Source organism: Suncus etruscus, chromosome 7, assembly GCF_024139225.1.
Source record: "Suncus etruscus isolate mSunEtr1 chromosome 7, mSunEtr1.pri.cur, whole genome shotgun sequence".
NCBI classification, from domain to species: Eukaryota; Metazoa; Chordata; class Mammalia; order Eulipotyphla; family Soricidae; genus Suncus; species Suncus etruscus.
In genome coordinates this window covers 123,427,018-123,453,105 of record NC_064854.1, presented here as the reverse complement: position 1 = coordinate 123,453,105, position 26,088 = coordinate 123,427,018, and the positions used below count along the sequence as shown (strand labels likewise).

Below are 26,088 nucleotides of genomic sequence, written 5' to 3'. Positions count from 1 at the left end.
GTAAAGGAGCGAGTCACCAGAGACTACCTATTATGTGATCCCATTTCTGAGAACTGTCCAGAGTAGGAAAATCCATAGAAATGGAAAGTCCATTAGTGGTTGCCTAGGGCTAGAAAGGAGGGGACAATGAGTGTTTGCTAATGGGTACAAGGTTTCTTTGGGGAGTGATAAGAGTATTCTAAAATTAGATTGCGATGATGGTTGTACAACACCGAATATGCCAACTAGCCACCAAATAATATGCTTTGTGTGGGTGAATTTTTACATATGTGAACATTAGCTCGAGAAAGCCAATTTGAAAAGGAAAAAGAAAGCAAAAGGCTGGGAGTATAGTTCAGTGATAAGACACTCTGCCACATGTGTGAAACATTAGATTCCATTCCAACACCGCCCTAAACATTTTTGGGGTGATTTTGAGGAATGCTCAGGAGTTACTCCTGGCTGTGCAATCATGAATTACTTTTGGCAGTAACCATACAGGATGCCATGGATCAAACCCAATTGACCTCATGCAAGGCAAGTGCTCTACCCACTATCCTATCTCTTCAGTACCACAAAATAAATTTTAACAAGAACACATGAGCCTTGCCCTGGTTCAGGCCCAGTTTCTAGTAAGATCAAGTCAAGGTGAGCCCAGGAGAGGGTACCCCTCTCCCTCCAGGAGCTGTCCCCATTATCTCTTTAAAGTCCCTTGCCTACCCTAGGTAATCATGGTTTAGGGAGAGGCTGGTTCCTGGGATCAGAGGCCCAGAGGACTCCCATGCATTGTGACCCCACAACTGGGCCCATGCCCAGCCTGATCATCGGGGGCTCCTAGTCACAGGTGGGGACCAACTGAGGAAATGCCATGGGAAGTGGGTCAAGGCCAACTTGAACTGGGACGACCACTCCCCAGGTGCACACTTGGCCTCTCTCCTGGAGCGGAGTTCTTCAGTCTTGACTTCCCTGACAATGGCAGCACTCCCCAGATACCTGGGGTGTGGCTCAGAGAAAAGAGCCCTGCTGGGACTCAAGGTGGGGGGTCCTCTACCTTCTTCAGGGCCAAGGGTACTATGGCTCAGTGGGCATGGTTCCTAGAGAAAGGTTCGTCCAGAGCAGAGAAGCCAGGCCTAGTGGGAGATTCTGAAGGAGGCCAGAAGCCTGCACAGAGAAGCATCCTTTCCTCCAATCACAGGCAGCAGAGGCAGCAGAGCCACTGACTGAGGGTCCAGGGCATAGGAATGTGACTGCAAGCTCTGCCCTTCACCACACCTTGTTTAGCAGGCAGGTATTTCTCCTGTTAGGGGAACAAGACCTTTCCAGATACCTTGCCTCTGTACCTTCCCTTCCAAGTAGCATATTCTTTTTTTTTTTTTAATGGAGGTTTCTTTTGGGGAGTGTCAATCCTACTGTGCTCAGGGATCACTCCTGGCAGGACTCAGGACCATAGATTATGCTTGGGTTCAGTCCCCAGTCGGCATCAGGCAAGCAAGCACCTAGTCTTCAGTACTGTTTCTCTAGCACCTTCAGGCAGTATTTCTTTTTATTTTATTATTAATAATTTTTACTTTGACCAAAGTGGATTACAAATCATTCACAGAAGTATTTCAGGCAGTATTTCAACATACCCTCACATTGGTATTACCTGAGGAGCTGGCCCACTAGGGTTATACCTGGAGGTATAACCAGGAGCCATGGTGGGTTGGATCAAATTCTGGACCTCATGTATATGACCCAACCCTTTGAGCTCCATTGTTCCCAGCCCCTGCCCAAGGACCTTTTGTAAGGGGCGCATCCAACAGTGCTTGGGGGGAGGTCTGCTATTTCCAATTCTGTGACCAAGAGCAACCCCTGATGGTGCTCAGGGGACTATGTGCCTTGCCAGAATCAAATTGGGGTCCATGGCATGCAAGGCAAGAACCTTAACTCTTGTACTATTTTTCCAGCCACTAAGTAACTTTTTAAGTCAAGATAACCAACTCACACCCCACCAGATCAAGTATATCAGTACATCAGATTCCCCAGAGTAAGGGCTGGGCCCCAATATTTCTAAGCATTCTTTAGAGAATTCTGTGAAGATTCAGAGCTAGGATACCTTCTCTAAAATGGCAGAAATAAACCTTTCCCAGATGCCTGGCCCCCCCCTTTCTCTCTCTCTTTCTCTCTCTCTCTTTCTCTCTCTCTTTCTCTCTCTCTATCTCTATCTCTCTCTCACTCACTCTCTCTCTCACACACACACACACACAATAAGTGGATAATATGGCTCTCCCCACACCTTACTATGAGCTCGATTTCTTCTCTTCTTCTCAGCTTACATTTGAGGAAACTGAGTCCCAGAAAGGTTAAGTCACTGGCCCCATGTCTCATAGCAAAACCAGATTGAAGACTCAGGCAATTGGCCCCCAGACCCTGGCCCCCACTGCCCTCCATACTCCTACCAGCAGCCAATGATATTGGCTGTCCCTGGGAAGAAGAGAAGAGAGGCAGGTGCCCAGGGCATCTTGATGATCTTGCCCTGGCCTCAGGACCCCACCTGGCCCAGCCCACAAGGCTCAGATGCATAGGACAGTAGAGGTGCAAGTATTTGGGGGCTTCAGTGGGCAGTGTTCCCACCATCGGTGGCCTCTCTTGGGAGCAAGCATCATTTAAAGAGCAAAATTAAAAACCCTTCTGCACGTAGCTGCCCTCTTTTTGCTGCTAATGGCCACTTAACCCAATTAAACTGATGCATTGTTGGCAGTGTGGCCAGGCCTGTTCAGGAACTGGGCTGGGTGTTGAGAGGAGCAGAAGGATCAAGCCGGGGGCAGTGCCGGTGGGGCCAGCCTCCCTCATAAAGATGAAAGCGTTTTGCCTAATGCCATAAACACTGGTGCTCATGCTCAGCTTTCTTTCCGGCTTCCTCTGATGCATTCTTGGGCGCCAGTCCTGCTGACACTGAGCTGGATGAATGTTGGGGGCTGCTTGAGCCCTGGAGAATACACAGCAACTGCCTTGCCCTCTACCCACTACGTAGCCAATGGCATGCCACCGCCCCGCAGTTGTTGTTTTTGTTGTTGAAGTTGTTGTCATTGGGCCACAATCGGTGACTCTCAGGGGTTACTCCTGGCTATGCATTCAGAAAACACTCCTGGCTTTGGGGAATGATATGGGACGCCGGGAATCGAACCCAGATCTGTCCTGGGTCAGCTGCATGCAAGGCAAGTGCCCTACTGCTGCACTATTGCTCTGCCCCAACTCCCCAGCCCCCAGTTGTAACAACAAAGTAATTCCTCCAAATCTTTTTTTTTTCTTTCTGAGGGAGGGGGATTGATCATACCCGGCAGCGCTCAGGGATTACTCCTGGCTCTACGCTCAGAAATCGCAGGGTCAGGGAACCATATGGGATGCCAGGATTCAAACCACTGTCCTTCTGCATGCAAGGCAAATGCCTTACCTCCATGCTATCTCTCCGGCCTCCAAATCTTGCCAAATGTCCCTGTGAGCAAAAGCTTCCTCCAGTTGAGAAACCCCACAAACAGACATCTCTGGGACCTTGGGGAGGTACAGATAGATCTGCTGGGGGAAATTTTTCTAGTTTAAGAGAATAGCCTGGATAAGGGCTGGAGCAATAGCAATAGCATTAAGGTGTTGGCCTTGCACACGCAGACCCAGGTTCCATCCCTGGCATCTCTTATGATCTTCCGAGCCTGCCAGGAGTGATTCCTGAGTGCAGAGTCAGGAATAACCTTTCATCGCTGCTGGGTGTGGACCAAAAAAATACAAATAAAACCAAACCAAAAGAAAGGGAGACGGTCAGGGTTGGAGAGGAAAGGACAGCGTTAACACATTCGAGAACCACTGGTGACTCACATTTGAATGCAATTGAATTAATATCGTATTGCCCATGTCAACTTGTTAAGGTAGCATATGGCCAGTTCAGAGCTGCCTTAGAGATTGGGAGATGGCTCAAAGGATGGGCTCTATGCTTTGCATGCAAAGAATCCCAAGTTCTATCTCTGGCACGGCGTGGAGCTCAGTTCCAGGTGTGGCCCAGAAACAAAACAAAACAAAGAAAAACAAAGAAAAGCTGAGTTTACTAACTGCTCTCATTCATGAGGTTGGATGAGTTGAGGGGTCCTGGTTATCACCAACTGCCAAGATGGCATCAAGTACATTTGAGGCTGGGACTGTGGTGCTGATTATCCCTAAGGTCAGCGTCTGGGTTCCATAGCAGACCAGGGAAGGTCTAGGAGGGAGCCAGACAGGTGAAGTGGGGTGGGATACGGTAGTGGGCTGCTCTGCAACAGCCACTGCCTCTGCCCAGCCTACACCGGGCAATTAAATGGTGTTTACTCGGAGCTGGCAGTGGCTTCTGCCTCCCCTCCATTACCAACATTAAGTGATCTTGACCTTCCACTTCCCATTCTCCAGAGGAGCTGCACACACAGAGCCAATTAGGAGCAGGCATGGCCGCCGAGCTGGGCACGGGGCTCCCTGATTGCGCTGGCGGCTGATTATGCACCCCTCGCCCAGACATTGCCTGCTTCCTGGCAAGGTGCCACTCTGCCCAAAGGAGCCCCCAGGCTGGGCTGGGGGGGTGGGGTGGCGAGTGCTGAATCAGTGATCAGTTCCTGAATGTCTATTGTGTGGGAGCCTTTGGGGACCTCTGCTCTGGGGAGCAGCAGCCAGGAAACCAGGAAGGAAAAGCCACAGACAGCAGCCTACAGAGGATGAGTGGCCTCTCTGGCATGGGGCTGAGCGGGCACATCTTGGAGCAGAGCCCTGGCACCCTGAGATCCTGTGTCACTGTAATTCCCAAGCCAGGCCATGCTGCTCGGACGTGAGAGTGGATCTACATCTCAACCTAAAAGCAGAAACTGAGATCCTTTGAAGTCATCCAGGCTGTGGCCTGGGAGTGTATTTGGGGCCTGGCCAACAGCAGCCCAAAGGATCCTTAGGGAACAGTGTCCGTCCCAGTGATCAGCCCTGTGGAGCTGGCCCTTTCTTCAAGAGGGCAGATGTTTGAAGAGGCTCTAAAGAACTGGGGAGTGGGGGCTGGAAAATAGCATAGAGGTAGAGCGTTTGCCTTGCATGCGGAAAGACAGTGGATTGAATTCCGGTATCCCATATGGTCCCCCGAGCCTGCCAGGAGTGATTTCTGAGCGCAGAGCCAGGAGTAACCCAAGCGCTGCCAGGTGTGACCCAAAAACCAAAAAGGAAAAAAAAAAAAAAAAAAAAGAACTGGGGATGGAGTGGGGTGACTTCTCAGCAGTCCACATGCCCCACCCAAAGTGGGCGATACTGCCCCCTGGTGGGTTTGGGACCAACTTTGGTACAATGGGGGGGGTGTGTGCTCTTTGTGTTGATTCCTTTAAGTAAGGTAGACTTCTTTTGCGGGGTGTCAGGGAAGTTGGGTCATACCTTGCAGTGATCAGCACTTACTCTTGGCTCTTAGAGCAGGGGTAACTCCTGATGGTGCTTAGGGGATCATATGGGGTATCAGAGATCAAACCCTGGTGGACCACATGCAAGGCAAGTGTCTTACCATCTGTACTCTCTTCCTGGGCCCGAGAAGGTAGATTTCTGGGCAGAATCTCTTCTTTATTGCAAAGGAAACAGTAGGTCAGTTGAGTTTGGGGAGCCAGATACTAGGCAAAAAGGGCCTGGGAGGGGCCGGAGCCATAGCACAGCGATAGGGCATTTGCCTTGCATGCAGCCAACCCAGGACAGGCCCTGGTTCAATTCCCTGCATCCCATAGTGGGCCCCCCAAGCCTGCCAGGAGCAATTTCTGAGTGCATAGCCAGAAGTAACCCCTGAGCGCTACCTAAAAACCAAAAAAGGGTTGGGGCCCGGAGAGATAGCACAGCGGTGTTTGCCTTGCAAGCAGCCGATCCAGGACCAAAGGTGGTTGGTTCGAATCCCGGTGTCCCATATGGTCCCCCGTGCCTGCCAGGAGCTATTTCTGAGCAGACAGCCAGGAGTAACCCCTGAGCACTGCCGGGTGTGGCCCAAAAACCAAAAAAAAAGAAAACAAAACAAAAAAGGGAGAAGCCTAGGAGTCTGGGGTGAAAAGGAAGGGGCCTAGGAGTCTGGGGTGTAATGTATCTAGAGCCAACATACTGGTAGGCCTACCTACACCCTCTTCCCGAGCCTTCCCTCCACCTCTGAGTTTCCCTTGTGACAGGTTTCTGAGGGAAAGAACCAGATACCGCATGTCAGGCCATGAACCTCAATTGTCTGCCATTCCCTGTGGCACACCATGCCCAATCCTCACCTCAGAAAGGGGTGCCTCTCCTCAAAAACTCTGCTTAGGATAGCAGATGCTCCTCTGAGAGCCAGAGCAGGGCTGTAGGTGAAGGACAAATGTAGGCAAGGACCTGTGGCAGGCCCTGGATTGCAATCCCTTGGAGACAGATGGAGATGGGGGTGTTGGGCTGGGTTAGAAACGCTTCAGATGCAAGCTGGGGGCTGTCATGCTGGATTCCCTTAGCACCACTGCATCCGGTTCCTTTAGCACCTCTACATCCCAGTCACCACAGAACGGAAATCTAGTGCATAGGGTATAACAGCAAGGAGAGGTGAGAAAAACAATGTCTGGGTGTGAGGGAGACACGGGCCTCTCCGCTCCCCAGGGAAGAGCAGCATCAGGGAGGAGGTCCTGGCTGGCTGTGGGGGAGGCAGATGCTAGGAGCAGAATAAAAGGGCACACAAGTGCCACAGGGACAAACCAGTCTAATTCAGGATCAGAGAAGTGAGAAATTTAATTGAGTTTTAATAGCATCTGGCCCTTTGTTCTGAAATCCTTGCGTTTGAGGGCTGGGGGAGGGTGGGGTACATCTAAGGCTGGCAGCCTGGCGAGTGCCTGCCCCTGGGGCACCTTGACTTCAGATGACAAACTGTAGGGTCCCAAAGTGCAGAGCAGCTCACCCAGAGGGATAGTCTAAAAGGACAGTCTGAAGGTGATGGTGTTTGCTTTTTGTGTCTGTTTGTTTATGGGTTTGGGTTTGTTTTTTTGTTTTGTTTTTTTGGGGTTTTTTTTGTTTGTTTTGTTTTGGTTTTTTTTGGCCATACCCTGAGGTGCTGGGAGGGGATTACTCCTGGATCTACACTCAGGAATCACTATTGGCATATTCGGGAGACCATCTGGGATGCTGGGGAATGAACCTGGGTCTATCACATGCAAGGCAAGTGCCCTACCTGCTGTACTGTCACCACCCAGTGGTGGTGTTTGAGCCTTGGAAAAGAAAGTGGAATTTTCAGAAATGGGAAAGGGAAGAAAGAAGGTGCAGAGACCTGATAGTGAGGGGGACCACAAGGGACCCGGGGTCAGTGCTGAATATTATCTGGGAAAGGTAACTGTTGAGGCACTGTGTTTTATGAGAGGATGGAAAGAAAGGTGACAGCCACACATGGCCACAATCACTACCCTATGCCCAGGTTGGGATCTATGCTTCAAAATATAGAATCCTGGTTGGGGCCCAAGAGTAGCATGGAGGTAAGGCATTTGCCTTGCATGCAGGACGGTGGTTCAAATTCCGGCATCCATATGGTCTCCCGAGCCTGCCAGGAATGATTTCTGAGCGCTGAGTCAGGAGTAACCCCTGAGCACTGCCAGGTGTGACCCCAAGCCCCCTCCCCAAAAAATAGACTCCTGGGGGCAGAGTGATAGCACAGCAGTAAGGCATTTGCCTTGCACACAGCCAACCTGAGCACAAACTCGGGTTTGATCCCCAGCATCTCATATGATTCCCTGAGCCTGCCAGGAGTGATTTTTTTTTTTTTTAGTGCAGAGCCAGGAATAAGCCCTGAACGCCTCTGGGTATGGCCCAAAAACCAAAAAATCTAGACTCCTTTACAGAGCAGACAGCCCTGAGAGCAGCCAGGCTCCTCTGACCCCATTTTCTGTAACTTAAATGATAATTGCTCTACCTTCTTCATAGAAGAAGGCACTGGGGTAGAAGTCATAGGCGGACACACACAATGCTGTGGACCCAGCCCCCAAGTGGATGTCACACATGCAACAATCGAAGACCCTCTGCAACTCTCACCTCTTTTCTCTAAGCCTGGGACCATCCCAGGTACCATGCTAACACCGGGTGAGATCCTGGGTTTTCCACCATGTACAGGTATCTCTGGTGCCCTTGTTTCTCTGGGCCTCTGTTCATTAGCATTAAGCAACTACAGAGGCAGGCTGAGGGACCGGACAGATAGTACAGCATGAAGTTGCTTGCTTTGCATGGAGCCAACCCATGCTAGATCCTTGGCATCCCATATGGTCCTCCAAACACTTCCAGGAGTGATCCTTGAGCACAGTCAGGAGTAAGAACTGGACACAGCTAGGTCTGATCCCAAAATAGAAAGAAATAAAAAGACCCCTGGTGAACAGGAGACAGATGGTCAGAATATACTGCCCACATCTAGTCGCCAACACCATTGGCCTCCGGAGCATAGCAAAGGACAGCCCTGGCACTGAACACACTAAATGCTTCTTGGTAGCACGCCTTTGGGCCCAAGCATTGTACCAACAGCTCAGTTGACCAAGGATTGAGGATGATTGAATGGCCGAGCACCACCTAGGAAGCTCCCCAATAAACAAAAACCCTATGGCCATGAGTACACAGGAAGAATGGGGGAATGGGGCCACATACCCCAGGAAAAATGGGACATGGTGTAGCATTCAATAATAAAGAGGTCCTTTGGATGGTCTTGGATTGAGATGGAGGCCTTTGTCCTTCAGCTCAGGACCATGTGGCTCCACCTTTTTCTACCGGCGGGTCTGCTAGTTCAGGTGAACGGCGAGAAGACAATTCACTCACAGCAGGCACAAGGTCAGGCCCAGAGCCAGAAGGTAGCCAAAATTAGGAGATTTAACCTCTGTGCTGAAACCTCCACTTTGATTTCAGTAGTAGCCCTGAGGGCCTTGCCAATCTCACTTTCTTGCCTCAGTTTCCCTAGCTGTGCAGTAGGAACAAGTGGAACCTCACAGATCTATCATTGGGACTTATACCTAGACCTTGGAGACACCAATCCAAGAAGGAAGTCTCAGGGGATGCCCCATAGGATGGGTTCCTGGGATGAGACTGCCCCTTCAGCTAGGACTAAGGGGCCTGAGCAAATGTCATGTCCACAGCTCTCACTTCTGTGGGACACACGATCTGGCTGTTCCATGCCTCCTGCCTCCTGGCATACACCACTGTTCCATTTTTGAGAGGCTGGTCACGGCTGTCGGGTCCTTTATTCCAGCTTTTCTGTATTTGCCCACTCTGTGCCTCAGCAAAAGGGAGACGCAGACTGTTTGCTGTGTCAACACCAGCTGGAGCGCTGTTAGTGAGAGCCAGGCCAATGAGGCCCCTGCCACCAGCTGCTGGGGCACTAGGGTCCAACCCCGCCTGGGTGACTGGGGTTGCAGGGTGTGCGAGCAGTGCTCTGTTTCTTACCCACCCACCTACCCCCTGGCTGGCAGGTGAGTGCCAGAAGCAGGATGGACCTAAGAAGGACCAGTACACTCTCCCCTTGGCCTTTATCAGAGGCTCTTCCTGACAAAGGCAGCTCTCAAGTCTTTTAGTGATAGCACAGCAGGTAGATCTCTTGCCTTGTATGTAGCCAACCTAGAATCAGTCTGTAAGTCCCCCATACGGTCCCCATACCCCACTTGGAGTGGAGTGATCCTGAGCACAAAACCAAGAGTAAACCCTGACCACTGCCAAGTGTGGCCCCAAAACAAACAAACAAACAAAAAGATTGTTTGTCTCCCAATCCACACCCCACTGCACACCCACTTCCATGAAGAATCCCTTTGACATTGCCAGACCCAACCTCATCTTGCCTGGGTTCCAGTCAGCATCATCCGAGGGAAGTGGCCTGAGTGGCCAAGCAGGGACAGGTGGATAGACAGGCAGCGAGATAAGGGCAGGCCAGGGGAGCAGAACTCCAGCAAGCAATGGCCATGTGTGGATGTGCAGGCCTCAGCCCTGGGGAGGACAGGAGATGGGCAGCTTTGGGCTTGTGGCAGGTACTGAGGGACGATCCTCACAGACAGACAGGGAACAGAAGCAGAGACAGGGGAGGGTTGCACTGAGCTGAAGACAGTTTTCAGGTTCTTGCCCTGTACCCAGGGCTATTCCACCAATTGGAGTTTCTGTTGGCCACAGATCAAAATCAAGCCTTCAAATTTTACTTTCCTGTGTAAGAAGACCCTAATCCTTCCTCTGTCCATTTTCTGTAGAAGCCTTAGGGGTGACTCACCCAAGAAAGTGAGGCCTGTGGGGATATTATGATCGAGGAGAGCTGTCCAAGTTTTATTGTGTTGCAGCTTTGGCAAATTCCTTTCTCAGTCTGTTTACCTCACTGTAAAATAGGTAGCCAATGCCACCTGACAGGAAGGCCCAGCAGAGGGCAGGAGTTGGGGCCTGGTCAGTTCTAGCACACGGGTGCCAAGGGCTGATCACTGTTATAAGAAGAACTGGGGCCATGGGAAAGACTCTCCTCACCAGATTGGGATTGGGTGGACAATTGTCCCATTTGCCTGGAAACTCCAAGAAGCAATGCTGAGACTGGAGGGGAGGATGGAAAAGCCCATTCTGCAAGAGGGGCCACAGCTTGGAAGAGTGGGGGGGTGAGGCAGAAAATCAAGCAGAGTCCAGTGGGGCAAGTGGGGTTGAAGGATTGATTCCGGGTGGGGCAGGAATGACACTCTAGAACACAGGAAGTGTGGTGTCAGGGTAGTGGAAGGCAGAGGGATGGTTCGCTGTTCAATTTGAGGAGAGCTAAAAAGGGGATTGTGTGAAGGTGGCGCTTGGGGACAGGAGCAGACTGAGTGAAAAGGCTGACATTCTCGTGAGCTGCAGTGATAGCACATTGGTAGGGCATTTGCCTTGCACGAGACCAACCCTCGACGAACCTGGGTTTGATCCCCGACATCCCATATGGTCCCCTGAGCCTGCCAGGAGTGATTTCTGAGTGCAGAGCCAGGAGTAACACCTGAGCACTGCCAGGTGTGACCCACAGCCCCCCATAAAAGGCTGACATCCTAAGACTCATTGGACCATACATACCACCCTCCTCCTGCCTTCCCTCATTGGATGTTGAGGGGTCCCTCCTCAGAAAGGAAACAGGTGAGCTGGGGCCAGTAGCAAGCGTGGAGGTCACTGTGGGTGAGTACCTTGTGGGTATGCAATCCACATACAAGGCTAGCCATCACACCTTCCTGCCTGGAGTTCAGAGGGGCACAAACTTGTTTGTGCGTAGACCCTTGATTCCAGGCACTAGGGATTTCAGGGGACTGTTTAGTTTGGGGTGAGGAATGGGATCCCCAGCAGTGCTCAGGAGCTTGGGGGCCACTTCCAGCAATACTCACCAGAGGTATGAGTATGACAGTTTCAGAGCTCTGGCAAGGAGGTGATGGGGGCCACCAAAGCTATACCTGGCAGTGCTTGGGGGTGGGGCATGCAGTAACAGGAATCAAGTTTGGGACCCTGGGGCCTAAGCAATAGCACAGCAGTAGGGTGTTTGCTTTGCATGCGTCCAAACCAGGACTGACCCCAGTACAATTCCTGGCATTCCATATGGTCCCCTAAGCCTGCCAGGAGTGATTTCTGAGTGCAGAGTCAGGAGTAACCCCTGAGTGCTACTCAAAAATATAAAATAAAATAAAAAAGTTTGGTGCCCTGTGCATTCTAGATGGCTCTATAGTCCAAGGTCTCTTCCTCATACCCCAGTGCCAAGTGTGGCATTAAGTCAAGCACCACAGGCTGTTGGCTCTGCACCTTGTCAGGTGGGAGCACCTGTCTCTAGATCCAGCAGACAAGTTTGGCATCTAAATAGAGAACATGTGAGCCACAGAATAGTACAATGGGTAGGATGTTTGTCTTACACACAGCCAATTCAGGTTCGCTCCTCAGCACTCCATCTGATCCCCTGAGCCTGCCAGAAGTGATCCCTGGTGCAAAGCCAGGAGTAAGCTCTTAGTCCAGCTTGGTGTGGCCCCAAAACAAAACAAAACAAAACAAAATAGAGAACATGCCATGCACATGGGTCAGACACCGCTACACTGCAGGAGAGGGAAATAGGGGTAGTATGTGAGTAGTGGGGGGGGGGGTCTGTGAATTCTTGTGTAATTCACCTGGCCTGGGACTGAGCATATGAGTGAGGGGCTCTACCACCCTCACCCTAAAAACCCACGTTGAGGCTCTGGACATCACCCTCCTAGTCACAACACTACCCTGTTCCTGCCACCTATGTGGAACCTATGAGCTGCCTTTTATCAACCTTCTGCTCTTCTCATCTCTGTGTGTGGCTGCCACATAATTAGCTCATTGTGCAAAATATTGCATCTAACATATTCCTCATAGTATATTTCTTATCCCAGAATAGGGTAAGAGAAGGAGCACAGAGAAATTTCTGGTTCTGGGGCTTCCTCCTAGGACAGCTCTATCTGGCCCTGCTCCTTGATACATCCTCCTCCTGACTCAAGGCCCTAACCCGGGGCTTCAGGCCTAGTGACCAATTGGAGTCATGGGCAGGAGCCTGCAAGAGACACAGGAGGAAGGAATCATGTGGGCTCGGTCATGCCCTGAGATCATTTACACATATCTGCTCCCACCCAGGGCCACGCTGAGCTCAGACCAATGGGCAATGCAGTGGCACTGCTCAGGGTGTGTTGGCTGGAGGTGACAGAGAGGGTGGCCAGTCTCCTCTGTGGGACAAACGTTTGGTCAGTGGAAACTCAACATTCACCACCAACATTCACCTCCACTCTGGACACGGACTCACAGGGCTTAGGCTACCACCAACTGGCTCCTCCACCAGGGTTTGGTCGTGCTGGGCGGTATGGGTTGCTCAAGACAGCAAGTCCTGGACAAGACACCTGTGGATTTCTGAGTATGAAAGCTTTAGGCTGAGGTACCAGACTTCAACCTTTTCCCTGGAAACACTTGTAATCCTCCACCCCCCGATGTCCAGAGGAGAACCAGTGGGGGCAGTACAATACCCAAATTTGACGCAGCTTCACCCAGCCATCATGTGTTGAGGGCACCCCCTCATCCACCTACCCCCTGCTTGATAAACCAGAGGCTGCCAGGCCTGGCTTCGAGGGAGGCCCAGCAGAAGGACTGGGCTCGTGCCTCTGTGGCCTGGCCTACTTTCCCACCCGGCCCTCTGACTCCCACCTTCCCCTGCTTCAGTTCTCTCAGGATGTGGTTCTCTGAAACTTAATTTTAAAAAAAGAGCCGGAGGGGCCCGGAGAGATAGCACAGCGGTGTTTGCCTTGCAAGCAGCCAATCCAGGACCTAAGGTGGTTGGTTCGAATCCCGGTGTCCCATATGGTCCCCCGTGCCTGCCAGGAGCAATTTCTGAGCAGACAGCCAGGAGTAACCCCTGAGCACCGCCGGATGTGGCCCAAAACCCAAAAAAAAAAAAAAAAAAAAAAAAGAGCCAGAGTATAACATATGAAGGTAGGGTGTTTGCCTTGCATGCAGAAGGACGGTGGTTCAAATCCCGGCATCCCATATGCTCCCCTGAGCCTGCCAGGAGCGATTTCTGAGCGTAGAGCCAGAAGTAACCCCTGAGTGCTCCTGGGTGTGACCCAAAAAACAAACAGCAACAAAAAACAGTTCTGCATTCACCCCCACCCCAGGTTTATATGTCATGATATTCTTCTAGAAGAGGTCGGGAGTGGTAGGCCCCAGGTGAAGGGATTACCCAAGAGAGTAGCCCCCAGGAAGTTGCCGACCTTGCCCTGTGCCACCTCTTCGTGGCGTCCTGCCTTTGCTAGACAGCCGGGGGACATTTCTGAGGCCTCCAACTCTGGGGTATGCTGGGTGCCAGCTGTGCACACCTACAGTGCCGCTAAAGGATCATCAAATCTGCAGAGCATGCCCAAGGGGACATGTCACAGGCTGGGAGAGTGGTCCCCTAGCCCCTCCTGAATCCTCAGGTGAGATGCCACAAGGGTTGGTGTCAGGGGCTGCAGATCCCCTCTGGGTTGCCGGTACCTCCCATGCCCGGGTTCTATCTCACTGCAATGGCTGTCTCAGGGCTGGGCCACCTGGTTCATGATTCAGGGCCCCAGTGAAGCTGGAAAACAGGTTCTTGGTGACAGCGACCAAGTTCCTGCTCTGATTCCGAGCCAGAGCCAGCCAACCCCCCCTCCCTCAGGCAGCAACTTAGCCACCAGACTTTGGAGGGTGAGACCCCCCCATCTTCAGGTTTCCATCTGAGAACCCGAGCGGCTGAGAGTCAGGTGTTTCTCCATGGGTCAGCTCACCCCCTCTTGCTAACGCCGAAGCTCATTTCTTCTGCCCTCACCAAGGCAGAGCTGCTTCCTGTCTCCCCCCCCTCACGGCCCCTTTTCACTGCCAGGCGCCTGCCGCGTTTCGTTTTGAATTAATTTTTGGCTTGTGGCACCTTCAGAAACCTTTCGCTGCTGCCAGGTTTCCATGACCTTCACATTCAGTGACGTGCCCCCTGTAGGGGTCTCCACCTCCAGTTTCAAAGGCTCTGGGGAACAGAGGTTTCCACATCTCTGTCCTCCAGTTCTCCTGGCCCCCCACCGCCACCACCATTCACCATCTTTCTGTTCATTCCCACCTTTCCCTGAGGCTGAGCACAGGAGGCCTGGGAGCCCGCAACGTCTCAGTCTTGTCCAGGCATATATTCCTGTGTCCATCCTGAGATACCACACCACAGGCAATGCCACTCTACCCAAGGCTTAGGGGTCAAGACCCCAACTGGACTCTGGCCTGGAGGGAGGAGAGGAATGCTACGAATGGGACCCACCTCTTCACTTCCTCCCACTCCAGCCTCAGCAGAGAGGGGGTGACACAGCACGCCCTATCTGGGAGCCTCAGGATGTCCCAAAGAAACACTGCTAAGGAGGTACTGGTGCCAAGGGGCTAGGACAAAGGGGTTCTGGGCAGAGTACTATTGAAGGTGGGGACAGGGCTATGTGAGGAAGGAGGACACATGTGGCAGTGGGAGGCCTTAAACCCTGGGCACAGGGATTTAAACCCCATTTGTGGGGTGCCCCAGAGCTGCCTGATAAAAGCAGGGTGGCATGGCTTCTGCAGGCTCATGTTTGGTATCTCCAGCATCCACATCCTGGTCTGGCTGAGCCCCCGGACAAATGCTCTGGGGCTGGGTGGGGGGTGCTGTTAAAAAGAGCCTTGTGAGTCCAGAGAGACAGCACAGCAGTAGGGCGTTTGCTTTGCACATGGCTGACCCAGGATAGGTGATGGTTTGATTCCCGGCATCCCATATGGTCTCCTGATCCTGCCAGGAGTGATTTCTTTTTTTTTTTTTTTTTTTTTGGTTTTTGGGCCACACCCTGTGACGCTCAGGGGTTACTCCTGGCTATGCGCTCAGAAGTTGCTCCTGGCTTCTTGGGGGACCATATGGGACGCCGGGGGATCGAACCGCGGTCCGTCCTAGGCTAGCGCAGGCAAGGCAGGCACCTTACCTCCAGCGCCACCGCCCGGCCCCCAGGAGTGATTTCTGAACACAGAGCCAGGAGTAACCCCTGAGCACTGCTGGGTGTGACCCAAAAAAATTAAACAAAAAATAAAAGGAGCCTTGTGCATCCCTCACAGAGAAGTGGGGTACAGCTGTGTGTGGCCAGGGAGTTGCAGGGATCTGTCCTGCCTCCCCCACAGCCTGGCTGGCTCCTTCTGGCTGCCCCTCTGCAGGGCCCATTAATCTAAACAAGAGCCATGGAGGAGCAGGGCATGGGGTGTAGGGAGGCTGGGGATGGGTCTGTTTTTCCTCCTGGCCCACTTCCCATCTCAGCACTCTCTGAACACCCTGGGGTGAGATCCCATCCACCATGACCCAGTTACACATGGGAGTGTCTCCAGTCTGCCAGAGGGGATATGCAGGCAGGCAGGCCTGCAGGCTAGTGGGCAGAAGACAAAGATATATGCCCAGTGTCAGGGTGTTGGGAAAGCTGGGAGACAACTTGGGATCCACTGAATACACCCCACATTCATTCACATGTGCAGACCCAATGGGCAAGAGAGGTGCTGCAAAGGGCTAGAGCCATGGTTCTTGCAAAGGCTCCATGCTCCTTCCCCAGCACCATGTAATCTCCCTAGCCCCACCAAGTGTGGCCTTGGTAGCTGTAGCTCCAACAAACAAAAACATGAAAGTGCAGGGCCAGAGTGATATCATAGCAGTAGAGTGCCTTACACATGGCTGACCAGGACAAGCTGGGTTAAGTCCCCAGCATCCCATATGGTTCCCAGAGCCTGCCAGAGTCAGGAGTAACCCCTGAGCACCGCTGGGTATGGCCCCAAAACAAAACAAATAAACAAACAAAAAGTAACGTAAGTGCAGACTTGGAGCCTGGGTGGATGAAGGGTGGGAAAGAGACAGCTTTTCCTCCCATACAGGAACAGAGCCCCCTCTCTGACCTAAGACCAGGCTGCCTGAGGCTCTGTGGGGTCTGCCCTGCCCCTGCCTAGCCCTACCCAGGAGCACACCCAGACTCTGAAGATGACTCTCTGTACCAGCAGGACCACAGGGCAGGGCCTCAGAGACATGGTGATGCCCAGGTCGGCACTAAGGGCAGCGCCTCTTGCAGCTTTGGCCTTGCCCAGACACTGGTCACCCAGAGCAGCTTCTGAGGCCAGCAGGAGAGAACTCCCAAGTACCCTTTAGAGCAGGGGTCCTCAAACTTTTTAAACAGGGGGCCAGTTCACTGTCCCTCAGACTATTGGAGGGCCTGACAAAACTTATGAGCGTGGGCCCGGAGAGATAGCACAGCGGCGTTTGCCTTGCAAGCAGCCGGTCCAGGACCAAAGGTGGTTGGTTCGAATCCCGGTGTCCCATATGGTCCCCCGTGCCTGCCAGGAGCAATTTTTGAGCAGACAGCCAGGAGTAACCCCTGAGCACTGCCGGGTGTGGCCCAAAAACCTAAAAAAAAAAAAAAACTTATGAACGAATTCTTTTTTTTTTTTTTGGTTTTTGGGCCACACCCTGTGACGCTCAGGGGTTACTCCTGGCTATGCGCTCAGAAGTTGCTCCTGGCTTCTTGGGGGACCATATGGGACGCCGGGGGATCGAACCGCGGTTCGTCCTAGGCTAGCGCAGGCAAGGCAGGCACCTTACCTCCAGCGCCACCACCCGGCCCCAGCGCCACCACCCGGCCCCATGAACGAATTCTTATGCACACTCATATATCTTATTTTGCAATGAAGAAACAAAACAGATACAAATACAATATGTGGCCTGCGGGCCATAGTTTGAGGACCACTGCTTTAGAGTTTATGGTTTAAGTCAGGGAGGTGTCTCAGAGGTATGTGTGAGGCCCCCAGCACTTAAAAAAAACAAGAGGAAAATGAGAATTCACAGTTGGTGGGGCCCACCTAAAACACAAAAGAAAAAAGGAAAAGAAACCACTTAGCCAGGGAGACAGTTCGAGGCTAAGGCATGTACCTAGCATGTGCAAGGTCCTCAGTTCAAACCTGACACCCCTGACCATGGTCCTAGTGAAGTCCTAGAGGCCACAAGCACCACAGACCTGAGGTGCACAATATCGTGGGGTCCTTGCATTCAGTCATCTGGCCCAGTAGACTAAGATTCACCAGGAGTGGCTCCTAGGCCCCTTGAACATTGCTTGGGATCGACCCCACTCTACCCCCCAAAATATGATGTGTCCTTTCTCATCCAACACAACACACAAATGAGACCCCACATGTGTGCCCAAGCTGTTGCCTCAACATCCTGCTTCACCTCCAGGTGGGCAGGTCCCACTGATTCTCTCCAGTCTAGGATATAGAAGCACAGAAAGGAAAAGGATCTCACCCAAGACCCTTCCACCCATGAAGCCTCTCATGGGGGAAATGGCCTCAGTGCCTGTGCACTGGCCCACATTTTGCTGCAGACTTCTTCCAAGACAGGCAATTGGGGGTTTCAGTCTCCCCCGTTTCTGGGTGCTTGCCCTTTGTCTGGCTCTCCCTGAAGCTCTTCGTGGGCAGCACTGGATCATTCAGAACATGCAGGGCTGCCTACAGCCTACAGTCCTCAGGGTTAACAGTTCGGGGAGGAAAAATATTTCCCTGCACTTCCTGCATGAAGGTGACCTAAGGAGATGTAAAAGTCTCAGCTGAGCCTATGCTAACAACCCTAACATTCCCAGCATTCCTATTTTCTTGCCTTCTTGGGAACCTCCTCTCTCTGACCAGGCCCACCACACTGTCTCCTGTCTTTTGTCCCTCCTGCAACATCACCCCCAATTCTAGGAACAATTCTGGGTTTGCTTCATCAGTTCCTAAGAGCAGGAAGCTCTTAGGGTGAACCACGCTCAGCCCCCCACTGACCAGGCCTGGCCTTTAGAGGAATACAGAAGGGATCAAGCCCTACTGTGAGCTCAGGTGAACTGATCCACGGTCACCAGCCTTGTAAGCCAGCCTGGAGCCTGCCCCATACTGACATTAGCTGTGAGAAGCTGTGTGAGAAAACATCCAAGCCAAAATACAACTGAGTTGGGCATAAAAAAACATAGGGGCTGGAGTCATAACGCAATGGTAGGGTGTTTGCCTTGCATGCAGCTGACCCAGGACAGACCTTGGTTCAATCCCCAATGTCCCTTATGGTCCCCCAAGCCAGGAGCAATTTCTGAATGCATGACCAGGAGTAACCCCTGAGCATCACTGGGTATGGTCAAAAACAAAACAAAACAAAAAAGGCAAAGCACAGAGGTGTAGGAGTCTGTCATAATAATCAGACTTCCCATATCCCTGTCTCATACATTACATTTGAACGTCTGCAGCTAGACATTAGTGTGTTCATTTACTCACTGAGAGTCAGGCACTGGGTCCCCCATTTAGGGAGGGAGCCTACTCAGAATGCACCATCTCAGTTGTCATCTCAGTTGCTCATAGGACACGGTCTACTGAGAAACTCTAGAGCAGCACAATAAGGAACCTGAAGGAGCCTTGGGCGGAGGTATATGGGCACTGTGGGAATCCACAGACAACTAGTCTGAGACTGAGCCTTGTGTATCTACTTTTTGGGGGGTGAGGGGACACCCTGTGGTGCTCAGGAGTGATTGGCTAAGTGTTCAGGAGTCATTCCTGTTGGTGCTTGGAGGACTATGTGGAATGTTGGGAATTGAACCCAGGTCAGCCGCATGCAAGGCAAATGCCCAAACCCCAATGTGCTATTTCTCTGGCCCTGACATTCTTTTTGGTTTTGGGGCCACACCCAATGATGCTCAGGGGTTACTCCTGGTTATGAGCTCAGAATCCTGGCTTGGGAGACCATATGGGATGCGGGTAGGTCTGTCCTAGGCTAGAGCAGGCAAGACAGACAGACGCCTTACCACTTGTGCCACTGTCCAGCCGCCCAGATTTTTTTTTTAACTTACCAGTATTTGTACGTAGCTTTTAGAGCAAGTGTCTCAAACTCAATTTACCTGGGGGCCGCAGGAGGCAAAGTCGGGGTGATCCTTGAGTGCAAAGTCAGTAGTAAGCCTTGAACATGGGGTGGGGGGTGACCCAAGCAACTAAAACAAAACAAAACAAAACAAAAAGATTCCTCTAGGGCAGGGCCACAAAATGTTGTATGGAGGGCCGCAAACAGCCCGCAGGCCTCGAGTTTGAGACCCCTGTTTTAGAGACTTTCCTAGCTGGGAGGTCCTTATATAATATAGTAAAGGTTATAGTAAAGGATTCCAAATCTACATAATTTACTATACAGTGGAGTGAATCTTGAGGCCCTGGTCCTAGAACTCAAATCTCCAGGGCTTCTTTAGAATTGTACTCTTGTTTAGGGCTGGAGAGATTGCATAGCTGAGAGGGCACTCATCTTGCGTACAGCCAACCTGGGGTTTTTTTGTTTGTTTGTTTGTTTTTTGTTTTTTGGGCCACACCCAATGTTGCTCAGGGGTTACTCCTGGCTGTCTGCTCAGAAATAGCTCCTGGCAGGCACGGGAGACCTTATGGGACACCGGAATTCAAACCAACCACCTTTGGTCCTGGATCGGCTGCTTGCAAGGCAAACGCCGCTGTGCTATCTCTCCGGGCCCCCAACCTCGGTTTTATCCCCACCAACCCATATGGTCATGCAAGCCCTCCGAGGAGCCATCCCTGAGCAGAATCAGAAATAAACCCTGAGCACTGATGGTTGTGGCCCCCCAAAATCATAGTTCTGTTTAAGAGGATAATTGTGTTGAATAAAGCCAGTATTGTCCTTAGCCAGCCCAACTCAGGACTTGGCACACCCAGTTCTCTGTACAGTGCCTCCTGTAGTCCAGAGATAGAATTGCAGGCTAGCTAGGTTGCTTTGGAGGCTGAGCCCACAGTGACACGGCTCCCAGAGCAGGCCTCATGCCTTTCTCAGGCCAACAGAGCAACTGAGGACCCAGAGCCTCCGTTCCCCACCATAGAATGGCGTAAGCTGCCTCACTGGGCTTTGAGGGGTGCTGGCTCCTCTGATGCAACCCTTGAGGAGTTTTATTTTTAATTTTTCAAAAGGGAACAGCAGACTCATTGCCAATGCAGCAAGAGGCGGAGAAACGTCTTCCCCTCCTCCTTCATGACTCTGAAGTCACCCGTCACTTACAAATTCTCTTCACTTCTAAATAAAATGATTTGTTAATTTGAGTGACTGATCACCACTCGTCAGGGCCTCTTTGCAGGCCGAGAACAGCTTGTGGGCTCCCGGAGCCCGGTGCCACCGGCCTGGCGCAGACTTGGAGGGGTTGTTTTCGATTTAAATGTGAATTGAATGAGGAGAAAAATGTTTCTCTTGGCAATTCCATAGGAGCTCGCTCTTCTGACAGATGTTGGAGTTTATTATCCCATCGGGCCGGAGTTTTGTCGCACAGAATTGCTAATTATTTCATAGGCCGGGCCACAGCCTCCGAGGGAAGAGAGGTAGAGATCAAGCTTTGGGCTGCATCTGTCAACAGACAGGCGGTGGAACCCTATGGAATCCAGGGCCCAGCAGACCACTTGTGTCCTGCCCTGCAGACCTGGGGACATGTCCCCTAGGGTCTTGCTTTCTGAAGTTCCCCAGTGAAGCCAGGGGGCTGTCCTTGCTGCTTCTTGTACTTCTTTGACCTTGTGATGAAGAGTTTGGAAGGTCACTGGTCCCACGGGCAGTGCAGGGAAATAGCCCTGGTGTTTTTCTCACCATTCCAAGATCAAGTCATGGATGGACATTCTCAGCAAGCAGGCTAGACCTGCTCAGTGTGTAGCGGGCATCCTCATGGCTATAGCCTCTACGGACATCTGAGGTTTGGCATGACCACATGTGCAGGCACGGCCTCCTGAGGTGACTGTGTCTCTGTGCAAAGGAGGTGTGTGTATCTGAGCAGCCCAGCCTTTGAAGGATCTTGCAAAGTCTTTTCTGCCCCCCACACCCCGGCTCTGGGAAGACAAACGGTAAAGGGGCTAGATTTCAGGAGAGGTGGGCCAGAGTTAGCCAGGATGCCTGTCGGCCATGGTAGGGCAACTCCTGGTTTTCATGGGCACCATGGTGTGCTTCCTGATGGAAATATAGCCCTGGCAGCTTAAAGCTGGGGTGGAGGCTGTATGCCCCTCCCCCAGCAGGAGGCCAAAATTCCCTCAGCACCGCCTCCTGGCCCACGCAGCCCTTCATACTCCCACTGGAGGAACAATTCCATTTGCCTGTAATAACCCGTCTCTGCTGAGACCCTCCCACCCTCGTTCCCTGCACCCCAGAGACAAAGATGGATGCTCCAGGACCCCAACTCTAGCCAGCTCCAGCACTTACGGTACCCATCCTGGGGTGCTCCCCCCTTTCCCCGCCCCCTCACAGCCTTCCCCACCATTCTCCTCAGCACTGGCTTCAGGCTTCCCAGGTTTCAAACAAAGGCACAGCAGCTGGACAGGATTTTATAACCCTAATTTCCTCAGGATTCCCTGGGGATGTGGCTCTTGTCCTGATGCAGGCAGAAAGCCAGGAACGCAAAAGCAAGGAGGGTCCACATGGTTTGTCAGGATCAGGATAAAGAATCTGTCCACAGAAGGTGAGGGGAGAGAGGACATGGAACCCCGCCACCTCAGCGTCTCCCCTCTCTAACTACCAAGCTGCAGGAGACAGACACAGGAAGGCTGGGATGGCCCAGCCATGCCCCCACCCTGCCCCCCATCCTGCAGGCATCTCTGATTGACCATGTGTCGCTGAGAACCAGGCCTCCTCTCTCCGGATAAAGCTCCACTGTGACATCCTTCCATTAAATAGGGCATGTTCAGAAGAGAAAATTGCTACTATTTTCCCCTTTTACTTCACTGTCATCAAAAATTGATCCCATATTGCATCCGTATTTCAAAGAATGAGCTGAAAAAATAAAATAAAAATTCCCCTCTCCTTGGAGCAGCAGCTGCATCAAGTTTCCCTGTCTCCTCCCACCTCAAGCCTCTCCCACCCCCTCTTTAAGAAAAAAAAAAGGGGGGGAAAGTGTGGCCCCCTAGCTAGCCCTGCTGGGCCTAATGGATGAACAGAAGCAGACAGGGCATTGGGTCTGGGTGCGTGACCGTGGGCAGAGGGGATTTTGATCCTGTGCAATGTGGTAGAAAATGGGGTAATTGGGGGAGGTTAATTTGGATCTAAATGGAGCAATTCGTTATCTCAGTAAGAAGCATCTCGTTTTCCAGGGAGACGGCTGTGCCTGCCAGATGCCGGCCAAGGAGGGCTGTGCTAGGAGCAGGGCTGCCCTGCTGCCCTCAGCCAGTCTAGCCGGGAGCAGACAGGGAGGCTGCAGGAAGGGGCCAAACAGCTGTAAAGGAAAGAGGAGCACTGGGAACCACTGTCCTGCCAACTCAGGGAGGACCAGGCCTCAACTCCTACACAGTGCAGCTTTTCTGGGGTTGACAGTCATTTGTTTATCTATTTATTTATTTTGGTTTGGGGGGGGCCTACCAGGCAGTATTTAGGACTGACTCCTGGTTCTATACTTAGGGATCATACAGTTGGGGCCTGGAGGAACTTATGGGATGCTGAGGATTGAACCCAAGTCAGCCACATTCAAGGGCAAGTACTGTTGCTCTGTTCCCTAGGGGGTCCAGTTTAATTTGGTTTGTTGCTCAAATTTGTTCAGCTAAATATCTAGCAGGTCCTCATGAAAACACATGTAATAAAACAAATGATTGATAGTAAAGATGAGACCAAAGAGTCAAGGTCAACACCTCCGGATCCATGCTTGGTCTCATGGAATCTTCTGGAAAGGGAGATCTGAACTTTCTAGACTAATTGAAGGCCCTGAGATATTTGGACCAACTCCCTGTGAAAGTCAAGTTTGGCTTCAATGGAGGGGTGTTGGGAGGCCTCCCAGCAGTGCCTCCCAGCCTCTCTTGCCTTCACGAAAAGCAGGTACTGGGAGCTGATACTTTGGCTCTTGCATGACTCTTGTCTTCCTCCTCTCTAGATCCCAAAGCCTGAAAGAGTCCACAGACAGAGGCTAATGGAAGTGCTCAAATCTCAGTCACTCAGGTGTGGCCAATGCAGGGTGCAGAGGTCAGTGAGAGTTGGGAGTGTAGAGCTGTATCTGGCTCTATTTGTTTCTGGAAATCAGCACTGGTTCCCAGCATGCTTATAGGCAGAAGAGAAAGGGTGAGCTCCTAGGGATATACCCTAGGAACACACACACACACACACACACACACAAATAAATAAATAAATACAAGAATGCCCTCTGAACACCCATAGCCAGAATCTGGAAATAACTCAGATGCCCAACAACAGGTGAGTGGCTAAAGAAGCTGTGGTACATCTACACAATAAAATACTATGCAGCCGTCAGAAAAAATTAAACCATGAAATGTTCCTATATCTGGATGGACATAGAAACTATTATGCTGAGTGAAATAAGTCAGAGGGAGAGAAATAGACACAGAATAGTTTCACTCATCTCTGGAATTTAAGAAAAATAAAAGGGGCCCGAGTGATAGCACAGTGGTAGTGCGTTTGCCTTGCAACAGAAGGACGGTGATTCGAATCCCAGCATCCCCTATGGTACCCTGAGCCTACCAGGAGCAATTTCTGAGCATAGAGCCAGGAGTAACCCCTGAGCACCGCCGTGTGCAACCCAAAAACCAAACCAAATAAAATAAAATAAAATAAAAGATATTATTGGTAATAATACCCAGAGACAATAGAGATGAGAGCTGGAAGCACCGGCCCATGATATGAAGCTTTCCACAAAGTGTGCTGAGTGCAGATAGAAAAATAACTACATCAACAACTATCATGATAATGGTAGATTGAGAGAAATAGAATGCCTGTCTTGAATACAGGCAGGGGGTGGGGAAGGAGGGAGATGGGGCATTGGTAGTGCGAAGATTGCACTGGTGAAGGGGGATGTACTTTTTATGACTGAAACCCAACTACAAACATGTTTGTAATCATGGTGCTTAAATAAATATTTTAATTTCTGGAGCAGTGACGTGGAGTGGTAAAGAGTCTGCCTTGCCAGCACTAGCCTAGGACAGACTGCAGTTCGATCCCCTAGCATCCCATATGGTCCCCCAAGCCAGGAGCGATTTCTGAGTGCAGAGCCAGGAGTAATCCCTGAGTGCTGCTGGGTGTGGCCAAAAAAAAAAACTTGAAGAGAAGGAGGAGGAGGAGGAGAAGGAGAAGGAGGAGGAGGAGGAGGAGGAGGAGGAGGAGGAGGAGAAGGAGAAGGAGGAGGAGGAGGAGAAGGAGGAGGAGGAAGAGAAGAAGAAGAAGAAGAAGAAGAAGAAGAAGAAGAAGAAGAAGAAGAAAAGAAGAAAGAAGAAGAAGAAGAAGAAGAAGGAAGAAGAAGAAGAAGAAGAAGAAGAAGAAGAAGAAGAAGAAGAAGAAGAAGAAGAAGAAGAAGAAGAAGGATTTCCAGCTTTTTTTGATACAGCAGTGTCAGTAGAGGAAAATTACCTCAAACCAAGTCATCACCCGCTGGATGGAAGATAAAGCCATGGACAAGTTGAGGGGTTATTTGAGAGGGGACCACCGGACATGACCAAGGCAAAAAGATCTGTGTGACCTGGCATAGGTGCGCAGGTGGGAGCTATGGGTCCCATGAGCTACCCTTGACCATCACAGCATGAAGCCACTGAGCATCTCCTTAGAAAGTACCTATGGACCAAAGTTATAACTCACCCACATGTGGGAATGCTGAGCTCATGCTGGCATGCATGGATCATGTCTACTCACATGTGCACACAAGTCCACAACACTTCTCTCTGGGCTTGTTTGTATGTGTTTCTTATGCTACCATGTACATTTGTACACACATTCTCCACTTCTTCCAAGCCTTTCACACCAGGATTCCCAAACTGTCAAACAAAGGTGGGAAGGCCTTCTTGCCCTCTCCTGAACAAAGCCAAACATCCCTACTGTCCTGCTAGATCCCCCAGGAGTGGAGGCCCAAGTGGGGGACCCAGTAGGGTTTGGTAAGCCTTCCTACCCTGAGGATGCTCTGGGTGCCTGGGCCAAGCTAAGAGGCAGATGGCCCAGAGACCTGGAATCTTTGGTTCCCCGAGGTTAGACTGACATTGGAGCACAAAAACCCTCCCTGTCCTTCTGGCCTGTGGGTTTGGGAAAGGGAACAAGTCTAGGCTGGATGGGCAACCTCAGATACTTCCTCAGCTCTAGATGTGGCGTAGGCAGAGCCAACAAATAATTGCCTCCAAAAAGTCACTAGAGTCTACATCTGTGTTTCCCAAAGTGGGTGAACCGCACCCAGGGTCTTGGAACCATGTATGTGTGTGAGAGGATAGCAGACTCAGTCTCAGATACAGTTAGAAGATGCTTTCTGGGCCCGGAGAGATAGCACAACAGTGTTTGCCTTGCAAGCAGCCAATCCAGAACCAAAGGTGGTTGGTTCGAATCCCGGTGTCCCATATGGTCCCCCGTGCCTGCCAGGAGCTATTTCTGAGCAGACAGCCAGGAGTGACCCCTGAGCAATGCCGGGTGTGGCCCAAAAACAAAAAAAAAAATAAAAAGAAGGTGCTTTCTGTTTGTCAAGTATATAAAGTTCTTTAAAGAAGATCCAGGGAGGACACTGACTGAGTTTTTGTTTTGTTTTTGCACATCCGGTGATGCTCAGGGGTTACCCCTGGTTCTACACTAAGGACTTGGGACCATATGTGATGCCGGGGATCAAAATCATGAAAGGCAAGCACCTTGCCCTG

The 26,088-nt window shown here is 51.4% G+C and overlaps 1 protein-coding gene across 7 annotated transcripts in view; it reads left to right on the top strand.

Moving 5' to 3' along the window:
• Positions 1-26,088, top strand: part of CACNA2D2 (calcium voltage-gated channel auxiliary subunit alpha2delta 2) — a 158,442-nt gene that overhangs the window by 78,858 nt on the left and 53,496 nt on the right. The gene's annotated exons all lie outside the window — the stretch shown is intronic.